This window comes from Chenopodium quinoa, unplaced genomic scaffold (assembly GCF_001683475.1).
Source record: "Chenopodium quinoa cultivar QQ74 unplaced genomic scaffold, ASM168347v1, whole genome shotgun sequence".
In the NCBI taxonomy this organism is placed as follows: domain Eukaryota; kingdom Viridiplantae; phylum Streptophyta; class Magnoliopsida; order Caryophyllales; family Amaranthaceae; genus Chenopodium; species Chenopodium quinoa.
In genome coordinates this window covers 2,576,424-2,597,080 of record NW_018744790.1, presented here as the reverse complement: position 1 = coordinate 2,597,080, position 20,657 = coordinate 2,576,424, and positions in this window count along the sequence as shown.

Genomic DNA, 20,657 nt, shown 5'->3' with positions numbered 1-20,657 from the left:
ATCTGCATATAGTAATCTTCTGACAGATAACATGTATGGACTAACGATTCACTAACAGATAATTTTTTGTAACGACAAATCAGCATATAGTAATCTTCTGGCGACTCCACTGGGGAGGATTTCTATTTTAATTCCTGAATTTGTTTTGGCAATGATTTAGAATGAGTGGATGAGACTCGAAAAGTTCTAAGTATTTCATGTGCGTAATTTTGATTAACATTATTGTCATATGCATAAAAAGGTTCTCATTGGAAAGACCATCCGTAATGAGTCAAAAACATAGGATTTTACACGTAGGAAATTTGAGAAATGTCTTTCACAACTAGGATTGAAATAACACCGCGTGAAACTGGATGATTTTATTGAGCACAGAAAGCTGCTGAGGCATGTGGGAAGTAGCGTCAGGGGCCAGAGCTTGGCGCCACACTTTTAGCCGTAGCGCCAGACGCCAATATTGGCGCCAGACGCTACAGTTAAAAGTTGGCGCCAGTCTCTGTTTGCTGGCACCAATTTCCCCCAATACCGAGCCAGAAATATGCGTTCTAATTTCGACCGGTTTTTCGTATTGTTTGCTCGATCCTACTTCCTGATTGAATTTTTTCTCACTTTTCTGAAACTCATATGTGTTCTACATATGGACATAACCCTCTGGGAATTCATGCTCTATCTACCCGATTGAACGCTCCTGGCAACAAAGGGTACATCTGAGAGGTTGAATTCACCAAACCATGGAAGTGAGTTTTTTCTAAAAACTCGCGGTGTTCTATCCACACGCGTTAACCCTTCACGGTTAGGCTTCTACGCGGTGCATCTGGACAATTAACCATGGACCCTGTTTGACTAAACCATATCCCGAAGTTTAGAGAACTAGAGCCATGGTTAGGTTGCGAACTCATTGCATCATATCGTGCCTACTTGGCTAATTGTGCATTATTTGTTGTGCATAAATATCCTATGCTCTTCCTAACCGTTTGTTGATTTGTGTTGAGATTATAATTAATGACTTAAAGAACTTTGCCTAATTAATTAATTAATTAATTAATTAATTAATTAATTTGAGTCAATAAAGTTTTTTCTTCTTTTAATCGGAATCGACCCAGTACAACTTTAGGCATACCCCAGTTGACTAATAATACCGAAAACAGTCCCAGACCGAGGCTCCAATATTGGTGCCAAGCCAAAATCTGAGCTGTAGCGCCACTGTATAGTGCGTAGCGCCAGACAATTACTAAAAAGTCTGGCGCCAACCACCATATTGTGACGCCAGTCCTGTCGCTTGGCCGACAGTTCGGATTATTTGTCGAGTCATCACCTAATGTCTAATTAACCAGTTTACTAATTAATTCGGTTAATTTCCGTTGTCAATAACACCTTGTCGAGTCATTAATCAAGTCTTGGTCACATAGTCTAGCCACATGGTCATGACACGAGTCTTAACATGTCACCTACACTCACTAGTCTTAGCACACACTTTGAGTATACATCACCATGACCATGTCTTAGGTTCATGCATGAGTCGGTCTTTTCCGTCATTTGAGTTGGGGTACATTCTACTCCTAATCCTTCATATCCCTCCATCTAAATCCTCTTCATATTCTATTCCAATTTTTCTTCACTTCCTCCATCCATTGCACGTTAAATAAAGTTTGAGTCAAATAATTAACAATAAGTATCCCCAAATTCCTTTCCACAGTACTTGGTTGAGGAGTGAAGGGCGATTAATCAAGGACAACCTCTTTATTCAAGTCTCGCTTTTTGATAAACCGATTCGTTAAAAGAGGAAGGCTAAGAAGATATATAATGGCAACTCAAGAAGAAGTCAATGAGCTTAGGAACCAATTGGTTACCATGACTGAAACACTGAAGCTACTCACCCTCAAGGTTGATGATCCCGTGAAGCAACAACAGATGGACCTCATGCAAGAGAGCCTAAGAAAGTTGTCTAGCGATTACAAGTTTCAAGAGCTTACATCACAAGGGGTCTCGGTGGACAAAGATCTTATTCCGCAGAAGTTCAATGCCAACGAAATCCCAAAATTCAAGGCAACAGATAACCCTTACTTCCATCTAAGAGCTTTTGAAACTATAATGACCATTAAGGGTATCGATAAGAAGGTTTTCCCCTCTCTTTTCCCACTATCTTTTGAAACCGTTTGCCAACAATGGTTCTTCTCCCTTGACAAGGAGAAAACCTCTACCTGGGAATCAATAGCAAACGCTTTCGTTGATAGGTACAAGTGCAATATCCAAGTTGAAACCGATCATAGACAACTTGAGATGCTAAGACAAAAAGAAAATGAAGGCTTTACTTCTTTCTTTAATAAGTGGAGGGAAACTTCCGCCAAGATGATTGAGGTCCCCACCAAAAAGGAATCTATGAGGATGTTTATCAAGAATCTCCAACAAAAGTATTCGAAGCACCTAAAATATCAACACAATTTGAATACTTTCAAGGCCGTTTATGACATCGGAATTGAAATCGAAGATGACCTTGCAAAGCAAAAGCTACTAACAATAGTAACCACGGTGGCTGGAAAGGAAAGAAGAACGACAATCCTTCTTCTTCCGAAAACGCCCACTCTTCCTTTGATCTCAGTGAAGTTTTAGCCATAGATAACCAAGGATCTAAGAAGAAACAAAGGAAAGACTTCACCCCCATTGGGATGAGCTACGATACTGCCTTCGATCGACTCCATGCCAAAGGACTCATTACTCCCATTGGACCTATTCAAGATCCCGCACCTGAAAAGAGATTGCCTAGTTGAAATCCAGACGAACACTGCAAGTACCATCAAGGTAGGGGTCATACTACTGAGAGCTGTTGGAAGCTAAAGGAGACTATCCAGTATTTGATTGATAATTACAAGCTTCCCATGCCTCCAGTTAACAAGAAGAGCGAGTGATGATAAAGGAAACAACACAAGACAAGAGGCGAGCTTCAACGACAAGATTTCATGGCCTCTTTTTCTATTTCTTTTTCATCTTTTCTTTCCCCAATAAGTCTAGCATAGGCACCTTTTCTTTTCCTTTAGATTAATTTTGTAGATTTTTCCTTTTTCCTTTTTTAAAATGAGCATTTAATTCCTTGCATATGATCATTTCATTATATTGCATTCAAAAAAAAAAAAATCCATGTCGAGCTAAGCACAAGGTATACCAATGATTTGAGGCACCCCTTGTAGCCACATCATATGTCCTTTCACCTTTCAATTTACACATCCTTTCTTCATAAACCACTTTGAGCCTCGTCTAACGATAGACCTTTCTTTTTCAACCTACATCTATCTAACCTTGGGATGGGATGGTGTGTAACTTATGCAATTCTAAAGAAAGCTTGAGCAATTTCAAAAGAAAGCAATAGCAAAAAATAAGCAATAATAAAAAAATCAAAATAAGTGTACAAAAGGGTAAGTGTTCCAATGTCTTTGAAATAAAAGTATCTTTGATATGAACATGTCTCAGATTGCGTCTCTTATCGAGTGCTCGGTACCGTGCCTGAGAAACATGAATGCCAAGTGAGTGATAGACCGCATGATCGGGATTGCCCACACTTATAAAAATAAAATAGATGCTAAAGCAAAAGATAAAAGAGAGCTAAAAAAGAGTAGAAACTCAAGCATAAATACAAAGATTCAAAAGCGAGGTTGCACACCTTGGGGGCTTATCTAGGGTCTTGAGCCTTTATCCCCTTCTTCTTCAGCCTTTAGCCTAACCATGTTACAACCCTTAAAAAGACCTTTTTGAGGTATACACACTTGTGCGAGGTTTGGCTAGAGCTACGTTCGGCCTGATTCCTAACGGATACGTAGGCAACCTCACATCGAGGTGCGGCCGTAATAAACATGCATTCATATTCACATTCACACACTTACACCATGATCATATCAAGGGATTCCCTATGCTCATCCCTTTTCACTTAGAGCTAGACTTGGGGTCTTGATTCCTACATCATTAGCTTACCTAGCCTAAGAGTCACCACCATTTGACTCTTTTCAATAATATGTTTTCCCACACACTTAGCTCTTGCGGCCTAGCTTTAGTGTCACTATGCACACACGAGTCATGAGTCTAACACATGTGTCAAACACTTTGAGTCGAGTCAACCTCGAGTCAATCACAGCGAGTCAAGTTTTTGCCTTGATTCGTGTCAAGTCGATGAGTCAAACAATGCTAAACCTTAGGTCAACCCTAAGATAACTAAATAAATTGGCAAAGTTCTATAGTCAAAATAAATACAGGTGCAGCATAACAGGGGAGACCCTATCACAGCGTTCGGCGACAGAATCAATTCTTGGCGCCAGAAATATCTCAGCAACGACAGAGCTCGAAGCCTCTCAGAAAGGTGATTTCGACCTCATACAGCAATTTCGGGTTCCTTGGTACGCCAGTTAGCCCCTATAAGCAATTTGACATGATTAAGTAGTCAGTTTGATTACAATTGCAATAAGTGATCGACCTGATGAAAGATCGTCTCACTTAGCTTAAAGCGCCTAGGCATTGGCTCAAAAGTAGAAAAGGCACCGACGTATAGGTTCAAAGCAACGAAAGCGCCGACGTACAGGCATAGCGGAAGCAAAGTTCGAGCGAGCTTTAAAGATCGACAAGTGTTGGTCTTCGGTAATTTTCTTTGGAATATTATCGCAACAACTGAGGATGACTTCAAGTAAAGTTATTTTCGACGACATTCGCTAAGATTGTGGAGGTTGTCACCCGAGATTTGAGAAGATAGCACGAGATGGGCGGTCTTCGACAACATTCGCTAAGATTATGGAGGTTGTCACCAAAGATTTGAGAAGATAGCACGAGATGGGCGGTCTTCGATGGCATTCGCTAAGATTGTGGAGGTTGTCACCCGAGATTTGAGAAGATAGCATGAGATGGGCGGTCTTCGACAGCATTCGCTAAGATTGTGGAGGTTGTCACCAAAGATTTGAGAAGATAGCACGAGATGGGCGGTCTTCGACGGCATTCGCTAAGATTGTGGAGGTTGTCACCCGAGATTTGAGAAGATAGCACGAGATGGGCAGTCTTCGACGACTTTTGCTATGATTGGAAAAGTTGTCACTATGATTCAAGAAAAGGCTCAAGATGTAGCAACATTGATCGACGGCGTTCCCTAGATTGCGGAAGATCGTCAAAACAAACAGCAAGGTGGCGTTCCCTATATTGTGGAGAGTTGTCACAAACAACTGAGGATTGTTTCAAGTGAAGCAATCTTTGATGGTATTCCCTTGGACGTGGAATATTATCAAGGCGGAGGAGGATAGTTTCAGGCGAAGCAATTTTCCAAATTGGAAGCAGTTACGGGCGTAGCGGTTTTCAAGCGGGATGGCATTCTCTAGCTTGTAGGAGGTCATCAAAACAGCGAAGCGGCAACAATCGGTTACTTTCAGAGACGTGTGCTCGACGGTGCAAGATACGCGTTTCTTAACTCTTTTATCTGTTTAACTAACATTGTTTTGCAGGTATCGGCGTTATAAGATTGATTTAGGATCGCAGAACGTTCTGAATCATTCTCCGTCCCTATCGCTACTTTGACTTTCGTTTTCGAAACTTGCGTTTCTCCAAACTCAGTCAAAGTGGGGGCTTCTGTGGACACCCATTTGTGTCTCCTCAAAACCAAACCCAGTGATGAGTGCCTTTCACGTCGAATCATAATCGAATGAAACGAAAGTGTGGAAAGGTCTAGTGTTGCGGAAAGTTTTTATTTCTTTTCTTTTTTCTTCTCTCTGTTTTTGAAAACATTATTTTAAGAAATCAGCCAATCCAGTTTGGTTGGTCCATGATATGGGTCCAATAATTGTGTAGTTGGATGGGGTTTGCAAAGACCTTTCCAACGATATATTATAAGCCCAATTCCGATGAATATTGAGGAATTTATGGCCAATTTACTAAACTGGGCCCGGTTTGAGCTTTAAGTACGGCCCAATGATCTAGGGGAGGGCCTAATATGATTTATCATTCCTAATGCAATTAGGAATGGTTTTAGTCTTCTAGAACATTCTAGAAGGGTTTTATCATTCTTAATTCAATTAGGACTCTTCAGAGTTTTAATTAGATCAAATAGCATTTTTGACTGAAATTATATTATTTTATCTTCCAGTACGGGAAATTTATCAGATTTTCGAAAACGCGTTGAAATCCAAATTGGCGTCCAACCCCAGGCCTTGGCGCCTGGAATTAGGATTGGCGCCAGACGCCAGCCATTGGCGCCTGTCGCTAGCCACTGGTCCTGGCGCCAATGAGCCAGGGCTGGCGCCAAGGTGGTTTTGCGATCTTCAGGCTCTGTTTTGATAAATTATCTTTTTTGGATGATTTTCTCTATAAATATCGTATCAAAAACTCCGTTTTCATGGATCATCTACATCCTTGATCCACCAATTCTCTTTATTCTTAAGTCTTCATCAACTATCTTCATCATTCACCAATTAGCATTCATCTACAGTCAAATAATCCTTTTCATTCATCTCTTTTCATCAACTTTCATCAACCTTCTCTTCTTTCTTTTCTTTCTTGCTTTGATACAAAATTCCGCATTCGCAAGATCTAGAAACACCGCCATATTCGAAGTTGCCTTCGCCCTAGACGTGAAAGGTTTTAATTTTTGAGGGTTTGGTCCCAAATCTCTCTTTCAATTATTTAATTTAATTGTTTTTATTATTATTTTCCTTGAAGTTACTAACGTGTGTATTTTGTTATTAGAAAGAGGTACGAGGCATCCAAGTAAGTACTTTAATTGTTTAATTGATATTATGATGTCGAAATCATATTTTGATTCCTAGTATCATGTCTAGGGTATCTTTAATATTAAGTATGATTAAAAGTATGATGCTTCCTATATTCTCCCTAATATTTATGATTATTATGATTATGATTATGATTATTATTGATTATTTATTATGATGCTTAATATTTATTATTGTTATTGCTTGATCACTTTTATTGCATGTTTAAAGGGAATTTGTACTTGCAACCACGCTTAATAAGATATTTAATAATCTTGTTAGGTTAATTGTGATTATAATTCAAGTGATCGCCAATAATAGTTTATTTGTGCATTAATATTCAACCAACATAGATTAAACAGGTTTAGGGTTTATCCTATTGATTGTATGTTAATCAGAAAGCGCACATGAATACGAGCAGAATAAAGTAAAGGCCTATTATTAGGGAAGGTTCAATCTCTTTTAGGTTGGATTTGTACCATCATCCCCGAACCCTTATTTGGTTCATGACCTTATGGAGTTGACGATCTCTTGGATCTTTAAGGGGTGTAACCTTCACCTCGTGAACGGTTTACAAGTTCCTTAAAAACTTGTTGGCGACTCTTTTGCTCTATCTTCTTCCTTTTTGGACGCCACCGTACTTTATTGTATGATCACAGTTGGGTTCAAGCAGTGGGATTTTAAAGGCTTGAAATTATTCCCTACAATATCCTTTTTTTAGCAATTCTTCCCCAACAATTACTTCAATTGATTATCACATCATGAATCCCAAACTAGTGGGAGGAGAGATATTATATGAGTCACTTAATGAAATAAACCACGAACAACAAACGAAATAGAAGAGGACTAAAACAGCAAAAGAGGAGGAACAACTGCGACAAATCTGCATATAGTAATCTTCTGACAGATAACATGTATGGACTAACGATTCACTAACAGATAATTTTTTGTAATAATATATTTTTGAAACTCCATAAATCCAATTAAATAAAGAAATGACAATGAGTCAATGGTCCACTAGTGGGTCATTGCTTGATCATTTTTATATTTCCAAAGCATAAAATAGTAACTATAAGTAGTGAGGAAGTACTAATGCATAACGATTATATATGAGAAAATATAAAACGTGTCCAACTGCGAATCAAACTAATACCACTACAGGCCACAATGATATATTTAAGCCCTAGTTACACAAATTAGTTATCCAATAATACTAAGTTATTTCTCAGTAATATATAGCTGATTTCAACTTAAGTGTTAGAAAAAAAATAATTTAAGTACGTACTTCAATCTTCAGTGGTATTATTAATAGTTCTAGTGATAGAAAATTACTATCTAGTGATATGAAACCAGTGTTCAGTGGTAGACCTTAAATAAATAGTCTTTAAAGCTTAATTTATCTTTATAAATTCTCTAAATAATCTAATCTAGTAGCTGCATCGATTTGGTATCAGAGCCAATACGGTTAAAAGCTAAACTAAGTTGTTAATTTAATTAACAATTAAGCAAAATTGGAGAATACTAGGCCCTCTACTGAATCAGATAAAATAAATATTATGATGGAAGGAGAAGGGTTAGAAAATTCAAGTCAGATGAAAATGTGGAAGATAAAAGCAAAATGACTATAGGTCAACTAAAAAGAGCTAAGTATTCATTTGAAGATAATGACCTAGATCAAGTAAACAAAGAAAGCTGGAATTTCCCCCAGATTACTAAGGATAAAATATTTAAAACTTCTTTCTTTAAAACTAGTACCAAATATGTATGTGAAGAAATGGAAGGGAGTATAGTAATCGAAGATTGTGAACAGAAGGAAGCCGAAATTAATATCATAAACTGGAAAAGTATTAAAAAAACATAAAGAAAAAGGAAATTATAGTTATATTTGTATTGGTGCAGTACAAGTATACATAACTCCTTTACAAGATTTTGGCAAGGATGTTAAATGCTTGAGTTTTATCTATGATATTAGACATAAAAAAATTTATGATCAAATAATCAGTGGTATCACATGTAACTTGAGTCAATGAACGGTAAGCTATATATGTGAACCTAGATATTATGTGAGCTTAGAGGAATCATTTTCATCAAAGTTTTTAGCTATCAAGCTATTAATAGAAGGAGTGAAAATGCGTAAAGGAACACGACTCATACAATTAAGATTGAAGGTGGTTTATAAGTTGGTAAATACTATAGACTCATCTTTTAAGAAACAGATAGTTGATGCTCAGAAATATGAGCAAGGAGGAGGACCTAAGAAGATAATTACACAAATAAAAGTAAATCCTAATCAAATTGAAATTGAAAAAAACTTGAGAAGAATTCTTTATGAACCCTGCAGTTAGTAATAGATTAAGTAAGATGTTAATTGATGAATCAGGATTACTTCATATTGGGATGACTACAAAACCTAAATTACCGATAAATATGAGTCTTAGAATACCAAGTCTAAGTAGACAAAATTCAACAAAAATAAATATGAAAAAACAAGGTGATGAAAAGGCAGAAGTGGATGAAGAAGAAATATTAGTTCTACTAAAGAAACTAAATGAAAAATATGAAAGTAAAAAAGCCTTAAAACAACCGACAAGACATAGCATTGATATGGGGTCATATTCTAATTTAGAGGTAAAAGAAGATCCAAATAATCCTATTGATAAAAGGAAGGTAATTGGATATAAGACCAAAACGGTAAGTGAACTAGTATATGAAGATGAAGTTAATATGCAAATGGAAGCTTATAATGAAATATCTATTACTAATCCTAATAGAATTTATATTCCAATTGATATATGCAATTGAGGATTATAATAAATATAAATTATGTGCATATATTAATAGTGATTGTTCTACATGTTTTAAAAAGAGGTCATTATTTCCAGAATCCTTGTGGGAAAAGGCTAAAAATTCTATGCAAGTTAGAATTGCCAATAATAGTGTCATGATGCATACTGAAATAATTGAAGAATTACCAATAAAAATTGGAGGAGTTCAATGTGTTATTCCAATTTTATGGGCAACTGATCAACCTAGTCATGATATGATAATAGGAAATAATTTTCATAGATTATACTCTCCAAGCACTCAAACCATTGATCAAATAATATTTATTATTAATGGTCATTCTGTTCCAATACAAAAAATAACAAAGGCTTATACTCATCAGACAATGGAATTTACGCGCAGCCAGCGTGGTGATAGGGTTACTCCTACACAACGAGAAGTTGCACTTAGAATTTCTGATTGTGATTAATCATGAATAAATCTAATAAATAAGTAGCAAGAAAAATTATATGAAAAATTATATTCAACAAATCCATTAGAACATTGGGAAAAGGATAAGACATTTGCTAAGGTAACTCTAACAAATCCTAATAAGATTATTAGAGTAAGACAAATGGTCTATAACTACCAAGATATACAGGAATTTGATGAACAAATAAAAGGGTTGCTGAACAAAAAGCTAATTAAAAATAGCAAGAGTCCTCATAATATTCTAGCATTCATGGTAAGGAATCATGCAGAAGAGAAAAGAGGTAAAGCTAGAACGGCCATTAATTATAAACAGCTAAATGACAGTACTGTTTTTGATGGCTATTACATTCCTAATAAAACTTTGTTATTTAATAGAATACAAGGAGCCACATGGTTTTCTAAAATGGATTTTAAGAGTGGCTACTGGTAAATTAAAATGGAAGAAGAAAGCATTCCATTAACTACATTTACGCTTTGTTTGGATAGAAAAGAAGGAAGGAAAAGAAGGGGAGGGAAAATGGAGGAAGGGAAAGGGAAAGAAAGGGAGGGGGAGGTGAGCTCCATTTTCCCTCCAAATCTCTCCAATTTTGGAGAGATTATGGTTATTAAAGAGAGAGGGAAAACGGATCCCTCCCTCTCCTTCCCCTTCCTTCCCCTAATCTTTTACCTAAACCTGGGCACGGGCCGGGTTGGCCCGCGTGCCGCCCGACACGGCCCGCCGTTCGGCGCAGCCCGGCACGGCCCGAAGTCAAGCACGGCACGGCACGAAGTTTAACTTCCGTGCCACGGACACGGTTGAGATTTCCCAGGCACGGCCCGGCACGAGCACGGGCATGGCCCGCCTTGCTGGCCCGCAGGCACGGCCCGCGGGCCAACGGCTATAAAACGGCTAGTTTTTTGCCAAAAATTCTATAAATACTCACCTCCATTTCATTCCCAAATCACAAAATCACAATCTCTTCTTCTTATCTCTTATATTCTCTAAATCTCTAATAATCCTTATTTTCTTAAATTCTCTAATTATTCTCTTAAATTCTCTAATTATTTTCCTAATATCGGAAAAAATTAAAAAGTTCGTAATCGTAATTAGTGGAGCGTTGAAGCACGGTTGTAAGATCTAAACTAATCTTAAATTTATTATTGTTTTATTGTTATTATTAGAATAATCTTGTTTAATTATTATTGTTGTTAATTGTTAATTTGTTATTGTTGTTGTTATAATTGTTGTTATTAATTATTATTATTGTTACAATTGTTGTTATTATTTATTTTTGTTGTTATTGTTATTGTTATAGTTGTTGTTATTAATTATTATTATTGATATTTTTATTGTTAAAATTGTTGTTATTAATTATTATTATTATAGTTAACCACTTTTTATTAAAAAATTAATTGTTAATTATGGCATCGAACAACCCATCATCTAGGTCTAGGGGGAAAGGCCGACTTATCCGTAGTAGTAGTTCTAGGGAACCACCAAATACAACGAGCCCCCAAATTACGAGTCAAACCAATGACCCCATTTACTTCCCCCCGGGCTATGAGCCATATAATACGTCGGGATTTCCAGCACCACCACTAAACCAATTTCCACTACCACCATACCAATTTCCACCTAATTATATCGGTGATCAACAAAACTATTGTTCTAGCCAAGGTAGCCAAGAAAGTACCCGAATTCCCTCCGGTTCTACTGCCACTCCCACTAGTCCCACTACTAACCATCACACACATCATGAATGGTTAACCGAAACAGAGATGCTACTTTTGAAAAACTGAAGGAGTGAGGTATGGCGTTATTTTGTCCTAAGTAAAGATGGTGAACAATGGGCAAAATGTAAAACATGTAATAGTGTATTCACGGCAGTTACTAAAAACGGGACGGGACACTTATCTAGACACATGAAAGCTTGTGCAAAACCAGCTAGTGATCCAACCCAGCCCAAAATTTCCCAATTCCATCCATACGGCTTTACATACAACTATGAGAGGGATAGGGATGAACTAGGAAAAATGATAGTACACGCCGAACAACCTTTTCTTTTCTCGGAAAGTGACGCATTCAACACCTACATTAACAAAGCACTACAACCCCAACATAAAAGAATCTCTAGGAAAACCGTTCGTTCCGCCGCAATGAAAAATTTCCTAGAGTACAAAGTCCGGTTACAAGCCGAATTGAGTAACCTTAACTGTAGAGTATCTTTAACAGCCGATTCTTGGGATAGTGGTTATAAATATCACTATTTATGTGTGACTTGCCATTGGGTAGATGATCAATGGATGTTACAAAAAAGAATAATACATTTCAAAATGCTGGAATACCCACACACCGGCATTAACATTGCTCACCATTTAATGCAAGCAATAGACGAATACAACCTTCGAGATAAAATGATGTCTATGACTTTTGATAATGCAACCTCTATGACATACACAGCTAATCTTATCAAACAAAACTTAACCGATGTACTATTAGACGGTGAAGCTCTTCATACTAGATGTGTTTGCCATGTACTTAACTTATGTGTACAGGATGGAATTCGGGCAATTGGCCCATACTACAGCAAAATCAGAGATGCTATTATGTCTATTAATAGCTCTAACATGAGATACCAAGAATGGAAGAGTTTTCTAAAACAACAAAAGATAAGGGTAATAAAAATTAGAACCGATTGCCCAACTAGGTGGAATTCCACCTATGACATGTTAACAAAGGCAATTGAGTACAAGGGCCCGTTAACATTATTTTACAACCAAAAATTTCCACAAAATGCTTTGTATGATGATGATTGGAAAAACTGTGAAAGATATATGCAATTTTTACAGTTATTATATAACATGACGTATTGTTTTTCTACTGTTTACAATCCTTGTGCTCAAAACTTTCTTTCTAATGCATGCTTACTCGCCCAACTTTTCGCTGATCATCGCGATCAAAGTGATTATGATCAGTATCTTCCAGCAATGGAAAAAAAGTGGCGTAAATATTATAGTGAAATTCCTTTGATTTATAATTTTGCTTCCATATTAGATCCTAGGCAAAAGTATGAAAACACATTTATGTTAGTTGACATTTACTTTCAATGCATGTTTCTTGACGATGATGTAGAAAACTATAAGACAAATGTGAAGGATCAGTTTTTTGCTTTATATAGAGTCTATGAAGCCAAATATGGCACCGTTCCTCGCTCAGGGCCTTCCCAACCATCCAAAAACGTAAGTAAGAAGGCCAAACATTTATTTTCACAAGCTACTAACTTGATTTCAAGGTTTTCAGGTGATTCATCAATCAGGAGAACGCAAAGCGACGTCTCGGAGTTGCAGATGTACCTGAGTTACGACTTCACCAAAGGCATGGACGACGATGAGATAAACAGCCTCGACCTCCTTGCATGGTGGAAACAACAAAGCTCGAAGCATCCAACTTTGGCGGCAATGGCACGAGACATTCTTGCTATCCAAGTTTCCTCCGTCGCCTCCGAACGAGCTTTCAGCGCATCCGGAAGGGTTTTAGACGATAGAAGAACAAGTCTAAAACCCGAAACACTAGAAATGTGCGTGTGTTTCAAAGATTGGTTGGATGCGGAAAATCGCTCACAAGACCGTTCTTACGACCACAACGACAACGAAGAAGGAACCTCCGCTTCCGGTTCGGGTTCGGCTAGTTCCCAATCTATGCAACTAGCCGATGACCTTGAAGGCGAAGGCGAAGACGAAGACGAAGACGAAGACGAGCAAGAAGAAGGAGAAGAAGAATAGACAATTATTGTATATTGTACGATTTTAAAAATATCAATTTTATCATTTTCCAATTTTTGTTTAATACCATCATTGTATGATTTTTATCATTGTTATCATTGTACAATTTTCTCAACTCAAGTAATAATAATATAAAGTACGCATTTTTCACATCCAAAGTCCAATTTGCCTTTTTTCCCCGTTTTGTTACAATTTGTAAATTCATATTAAAAAAAATAAAATTATACCAATTACTAATAAATCATAAACATTAAATTTTAAAGTAATAGTATAAAGTAAATATATAAATATAAATATTGAATATACAAATTATAAAACATAAATATTCAACTTATAATTATAAAATTCATAACTTAATAACTTATAACTTATAAGTTATAAACTTATAAGTTATAACCTTATAAAACTTATAATTATAATTTTATAACTTATATACATTATAAACTTATTAATTTATAATGTTGTCATAAAAAAAAAAAAAAAAAAAAAATTTGAAAACTGCACCAGCCCGCTGCCAGCCCGCAGGCCAGCACGTGGCCGGCACGGCACGAGCCCGCCAGGCACGAGGGCCGTGCCGTGCCGTGGGCTGGCCTGTGAAAATGGCCGGCACGGCACGGCACGAAAACCTGGGCCCGCCGGCACGACCGGCACGGCACGAACCAGCCCGTGGCCCGACAGGCACGGCCCGCGGCGGCACGGCCCGGCACGGTGCCCAGGTATACTTTTACCCAAACAAGATTTTGTCCCCCTCCATTTCTCTTCTCTTCTTTTCCTTCCATTTCTTCCTATCCAAACAAAGTGTTAGTGCCCCTCAAGGGCATTATGAATGACTAGTAATGCCTTTTGGATTAAAAAATGCTCCACAAATAATATTTCAGAGAAGAATGGATAATATTTTTAGAGAACTTAATCATTGTTGTTTGGTCTATATAGATGATATTCTAATATTCTCAAAAGATTTAGAACAACATAAGAATGATCTTAAAGTAGTAACTCAAAAATGTGCACAACATGGTATAATTCTTAGAAAGGATAAATGTGTTTGTGCTAAACAAGAAATTGAGTTTCTAGGATTAGACATTAAAGCAGGACAAATAATATTGCAAAAACATATTCTAGAAAATATTAAAAAATTTCTAGATAAAATTGAAGATAGAAAACAATTAGAAAGATTTCTAGGATGTTTAACCTATGCTTCAGATTTCATAGAAAATCTTGCTTTATTAAGAAAACCATTATAGCAAAAAATCAAGAAAGAAATAACTTGGAACTGGAAGGAAAGTGATTCCAAACTTGTTCAAGATTTAAAATCTATTTGTAAAGATCTTCATGTACTAACACTACCTACTAGTGAAGATGATTTAATCCTTGAAACAGATGCTAGTAATGAGCACTGGAGTGCTGTGTTAAAAATCAAAGAGGGAGAAAGGCTTTGCAGATATATCAGTGGAAGTTTTAATATAGTTGAGTTAAATTATCCTCCAATGCAAAAGGAAATCCTTGCAGTTATTAGAAGGATCGAGAAGTTCTTAATCTTCTTATCCCCTAAACAGTTCTTAACAAGAACGGATTGCAAAGGCATACTCGGTTTTTTAAAAAGAATTTGTCTAATATGCAAGCGCAAGGGAGACTCATGCGTTGGCAATTATGGCTTAACCAATTCTCTTTTACTGTTGAACATATACAAAGATCGAAGAATTGGCTAATGGCGAAGAAGCACAAGATATCAGAAAATCCTCCTGCCCATTAACTAAAAAAGATGGAGGCATAGAGAAAACTCTTATTGAAGAAACTAATAAAGCAATAGAGCGGGTTTCACCCTCCACTTGTTTCTTGATGGAGGCCATGATTGTTTCACCAAAACAAGATCTCGAGATGGTTTAATTAAAAGTTGTCATGTAGTAGTTCGAAGGTTTCTAATGTACGAAGTGATGGTCATTATCCAGAGACTCATACCTGATATTCAAGATATAATACTAAATAAAATAAAAGATAACAATTTTAGGTTCTGGTATGATCTAGTTGTATCAAGGTCATACAAGATGTATGATGTCTATGATATATGGGGAAGTAGAATAATATTCAACACCAATTATAGAGTGGGTACTGTGTCAATTCATCCACATTCACTGGAATGGAGGGCACCATATGTAGCGGAGCACTACAGAGCTTGGGATTATGGGATGGTTCATAGGATTGTACCTTTTCCTGATAATAATACTACGTTCTTTGAGAAGCTCACGAAATTCCAAAAGTATTTTTAGGAGAATTTATAAAGCAACAAGATCTAAAGGAAAAGCTGAACAAGTCCAAGTGTAAAGTACAAACATTGAAATGGTTGAAGGAAAAGCTAACTCTCCACATTTCCTGATCATGTTTGAAGACGTTCATCGCAAAATCAAAGATCCAATTTGTATCCAGCAAAGACGAGTAAAAGATCCTACGGAGGCAAGAGCTTATGGATTTTTCTTTATTGCTCAGTATCTTAACCTGTTTATAGCATTAAAAGAAGAACCACTTGGCATAATACATGTGGGAAATACTACTATAGTAGCACCAGAATGGTAAAGAAATTATTTAGAACAAGGAGTATTACATGGTGAATCAATGTATGATTATCTCGAACAAGTTGAAGCTGGGAGATATTTATCCTTAGAGGGAAAAGAGCACTTATTGGAGATCTTTGTCACATAGGATGAATCCTATGCTGCTAAATATGTGATGGATCTAGGTATAGAAGAAGACAACCCAATATATGTCCATTATGAAGACAGTAAGGACAAAAAAGGTGGTCTACAAAGATAGAGTCATGAGCCCACACCAGCAGTTATGTATTTTACTTTTACTATAGTAGCACGTTTTATTTGTTTTAAAGAATCTTTAGAAAAGCAGTAAACGATATTCACTTGCTGAGTCATGGTTTTCTGTAAGCCATAGAAAGTGTCGGTGACCTTTGTGAGCCTTCCCCTATTGTAGGGAATATTTCAAGCATTACCCCTAGCTTGAACCCCACTGTGATCATACACTTAAGTACGGTGGCGTCCAAAGGTAAAGAAGATAGAGCAAAAGAGTCTCCAACAAGTTTTAGGAACTTATAAACCATTCACAGGGTGAAGGTTACACCCCTTAATGTTCCAGGAGATCGTCAACTCCAATAGGTCTGGAACCATGACTGGTAGTTCGGGGATGAAGGTACAAATCCAACCTAAAAGAGATTGAACCTGCCCTAATAATAGGCCTCTACTTTATTCTGATCGTATTCATGTGCGCTTTCTGACTAACATGCAATCAATAAGTTTATCCTAAACCTGTTTAATCTATGTTGGTTGAATATTAATGCACAAATAAAACTATTATTGGCGATCACTTGAATTATAATCATATTAACCCTAAACAAGATTATTAATTATCTTATTAAGCATGATTACAAGTACAAATTCCCTTTAAACATGCATAAAAGGCGTGTTCAATAAATAACAATAAAGATATCAAGCAACATAATAAAATAATAATAATAATAATAATAATAATAATAATAATAATAATAATAATAATAATAATAATAATAATAATAATAATAATAATAATGAAAATAATCATCATAAATTATAACAATTATAATTAAAATAATAAAATTAATCATAATTAACATAATCATGTTAAAGCATAATAATAATAGCAAGATCCTAGGCATGATACTAACAAGATTAATAACAAACCCTAGCATGTCACTAAGCAATAAAGATCAATGCTTTAACCCTAACATGATACTAACAAAAATATTAGGAAGAGAATAGGAATCATCATAATAATCATAATTGTCATATTTGATATTAAAAATTATAGTTATTACCCTAAACATGATACTAGGAAGATCAAAACATCCTAACATGACACTAGGAATCATAATAACAACCTAAGCATGATTTCTATATCATAATATCAAAAATCAATTAAAGCATTTACTTGGATGCCTCATATCTATTTCTAATAACAAAATACACGCGTTAGTAACTTCAAGGAAAATAATAAAATCAACAATTAAATTAAATAATTGAAAGAGAGATTTTAGACTAGATTTGGGACCAAACCCTCATAAATTAAAACCTTTCACGTCTAGGGCGAAGTCAACTTCGAACTTGGCTAGGTATGTCTAATGCTATTGTATGAGGAATTGTGTTTGTAAAAGGGTTGGCTTAGAAAGAGAGAGAGAGGGAGAATCAAGAAATTCTTGATGAGAGTTGATGAGAAGAATTGATGAGAAGGATATGCGATTGATGGAAATTGATGCTTGAAAACGGAGGCTTTAGGAGGCTATTTATAGAGAAAAACAGCCGGATGTGATAAAAAATAAATCAGAGTTTTGAAAATAATAAAAAACAATCGCAGCGTCAAACACGCGGGTGGCGTCAAATGCTGGAGCCTAGCGCCAGACGCCTGGTCCCAGACGCTAGGCTTGGCGTTCGGTGCTGCAAAATAGTTTTTTTGCGGATTTTGTTTTTATCATATCTTTTGATGCAGAAGTCCAAATAAGTCATATAATATGTCGCTGAAAAGATCTTGAAGTCTAATTTCCAACCCAATCATAGTCAGATTAAAATATTTTGTAGATAAAAAGATATGGCCGAAATAGTGGAAGGGTGTCAGTTTTGGATAGAGTTTCATATCTCATTCATATCTTTTTCGTTATAACTCGGATTTAATATTATCATATATCATTGGAAAGATAATTTCAAGATCTATCCAACCATACAAATTTTGGATAAAGTTTATGAGGCATGAAAATAAAATCTGAATATATTCCACTTCGTATAAAACAAGGATTCTCAAAAGGAGTAGTTTTATTCAATTTCAAACTCTTTGAAACATAATTATCAACACTAACTCCATTAGGATTTAAGAGAACCTTCTAGAATATTCTAAAAGAATATAATCAATCCTAATGTCTTTAGGAATGATAATTAATAATAGGTCCTCCTCTATATCATTGGGCCGTAGGTAAAAACCAAACCGGGTCCAGTTTAGTATTTTGGCCATAACTTCCTCATTATTCATCGGAATTGGGCATATAATATATCGTTGGAAAGATATTTTAAATCACTATCCAACTACACTATTATTGGACCCTTATCATGGACCAAACTAAACTGGAATGCACATTTTTCAAAAATAAGGTAAGAAAAGAAATATTTCAAAAATAGAAAGAAGAGATATTTTATTAAAAACATCCTCATCACTAGAATTTTCACACTTTCACTTCATTCAATAATCAAATGACATGAAAGGTATTCATCATTGGGTTTGGTTTTGGGGAGACACAAATGGGTGTCTAAACCTATATAATGGGCATTAGGAAACGAAGTGAAGGCAGAGTTGGAAGAGTTAGCTAGAGTCTTTCTTCTGAAAACATTAGAGAGTCCTCTAGAGAAAAATACTCACCTTAAGAGACAATTTGGTTCTCCATCTCTCTTAAAGTAGAGAAAACTCTAGTTCAGCTTATGTCGTTTTAAGCTTTCAGTGTGTTGTAATATATGAGTGTTGTAATTTTTCAAGTTAAATAAAAGTTTCTTTCAAGACGGGAACGTTATCCTCTTGAACCTTGAATATCTAATGAGTTATCTTTCTGTTTAAGTTCCATCAAACACATTAAGAATTTTTTAATTAAGAGATTACTATACGGTCTAAGGTAGGAAACAAATTAGATATGTGTTATGCCTGATCTAAGGAAGACAGGGTTGGGGTTAGCTACCTTGGTAAAGCCGGAAGCTCAGAACACCGGAGGTTCCAATGTCGACTAAGTTCAAGTATTGGTCAAAACTCTCTAGTTAAATAATTATTATTGCGAAGTATGGTAGGCTATTAAACAAAAAGTTAATTTATTTAGAAATATAAGTAATAGAGTTGTGATAATTAGTATCGTTAAAAGTCATTAATTGAAAAACAAGTGATTATTACTCTTAATTATAAAATGTTATTACTTCCTCCGTTACGCATTATGTGAAACAATTACCATTTTGAGATTTTACAAGTCATGTGCAACAAAAAAAAAAGTTTCCTTATATAGTAAATTTTATTGAATAAATTTACTAAAAAGACCCTTACTTCAATCTAATTAACACATTAATTACATGTTATTAACTTAACTTAATTAACCCTTAATAATAACACTAACACTAACACACATTCTCTCTCCTCTCTCACAATCAGATCCACCAACCCACACCACCATATTTTCTCTCTCCTCACTTTCACCTCCACTCTCTTTTCTGTTTTCTCTAACAACCACCACTCCACCACCACCTTATTTTCTCTCTCCTCTCTTTCAAGCCACCTTCACCACTCTTCTCTCCCAACCACCACCACCACCATAGGATCGGGTCGCCGCCACTTCCTCCTCCATTAAAGCTTAAAATTGAGGTTTTTATGGTCAAATTTAACCACAAAAACTCTAGATCTAGAGTTTTCATGGTTAAATTTGATCAAATAAACCCCTAAATTAGCAATGAGAAGGTAATACTTGTCAAATTTAAGCTTTTTTCTTCATAATTTAGGGTGGTTGGTGGTGATTTCGGGGAGAGGGGAGGGAGGTGGGTGGTTGTGGATTTAGGACATAAGGGAGGGTGAGAGGGTGGTTGTGGGTTTTGGTGAGTGGGGAGACGGTGGGTGGTTTGTGGTTGAATGGGTGGGAGAGGGGAGGGCCGAGGGTGTTTATGAGGTTGCGGGTTTTGGGTTTGGTGGTTGCTCCCGGTCGGTTTTGGATGGTTGTGGGTTGCTGCATTTCGGGGTTTATGGTGGCAGCAAGGTGGGTTTTGGTGGTTTCTGGTGATGGTGTTCTGGTTGTACGATATTGGTTGTGAAAGAGTGGTTACGGGATGGGTGGTTATCACTAGTAGAAAAATAGCAATTGGCAGCGGT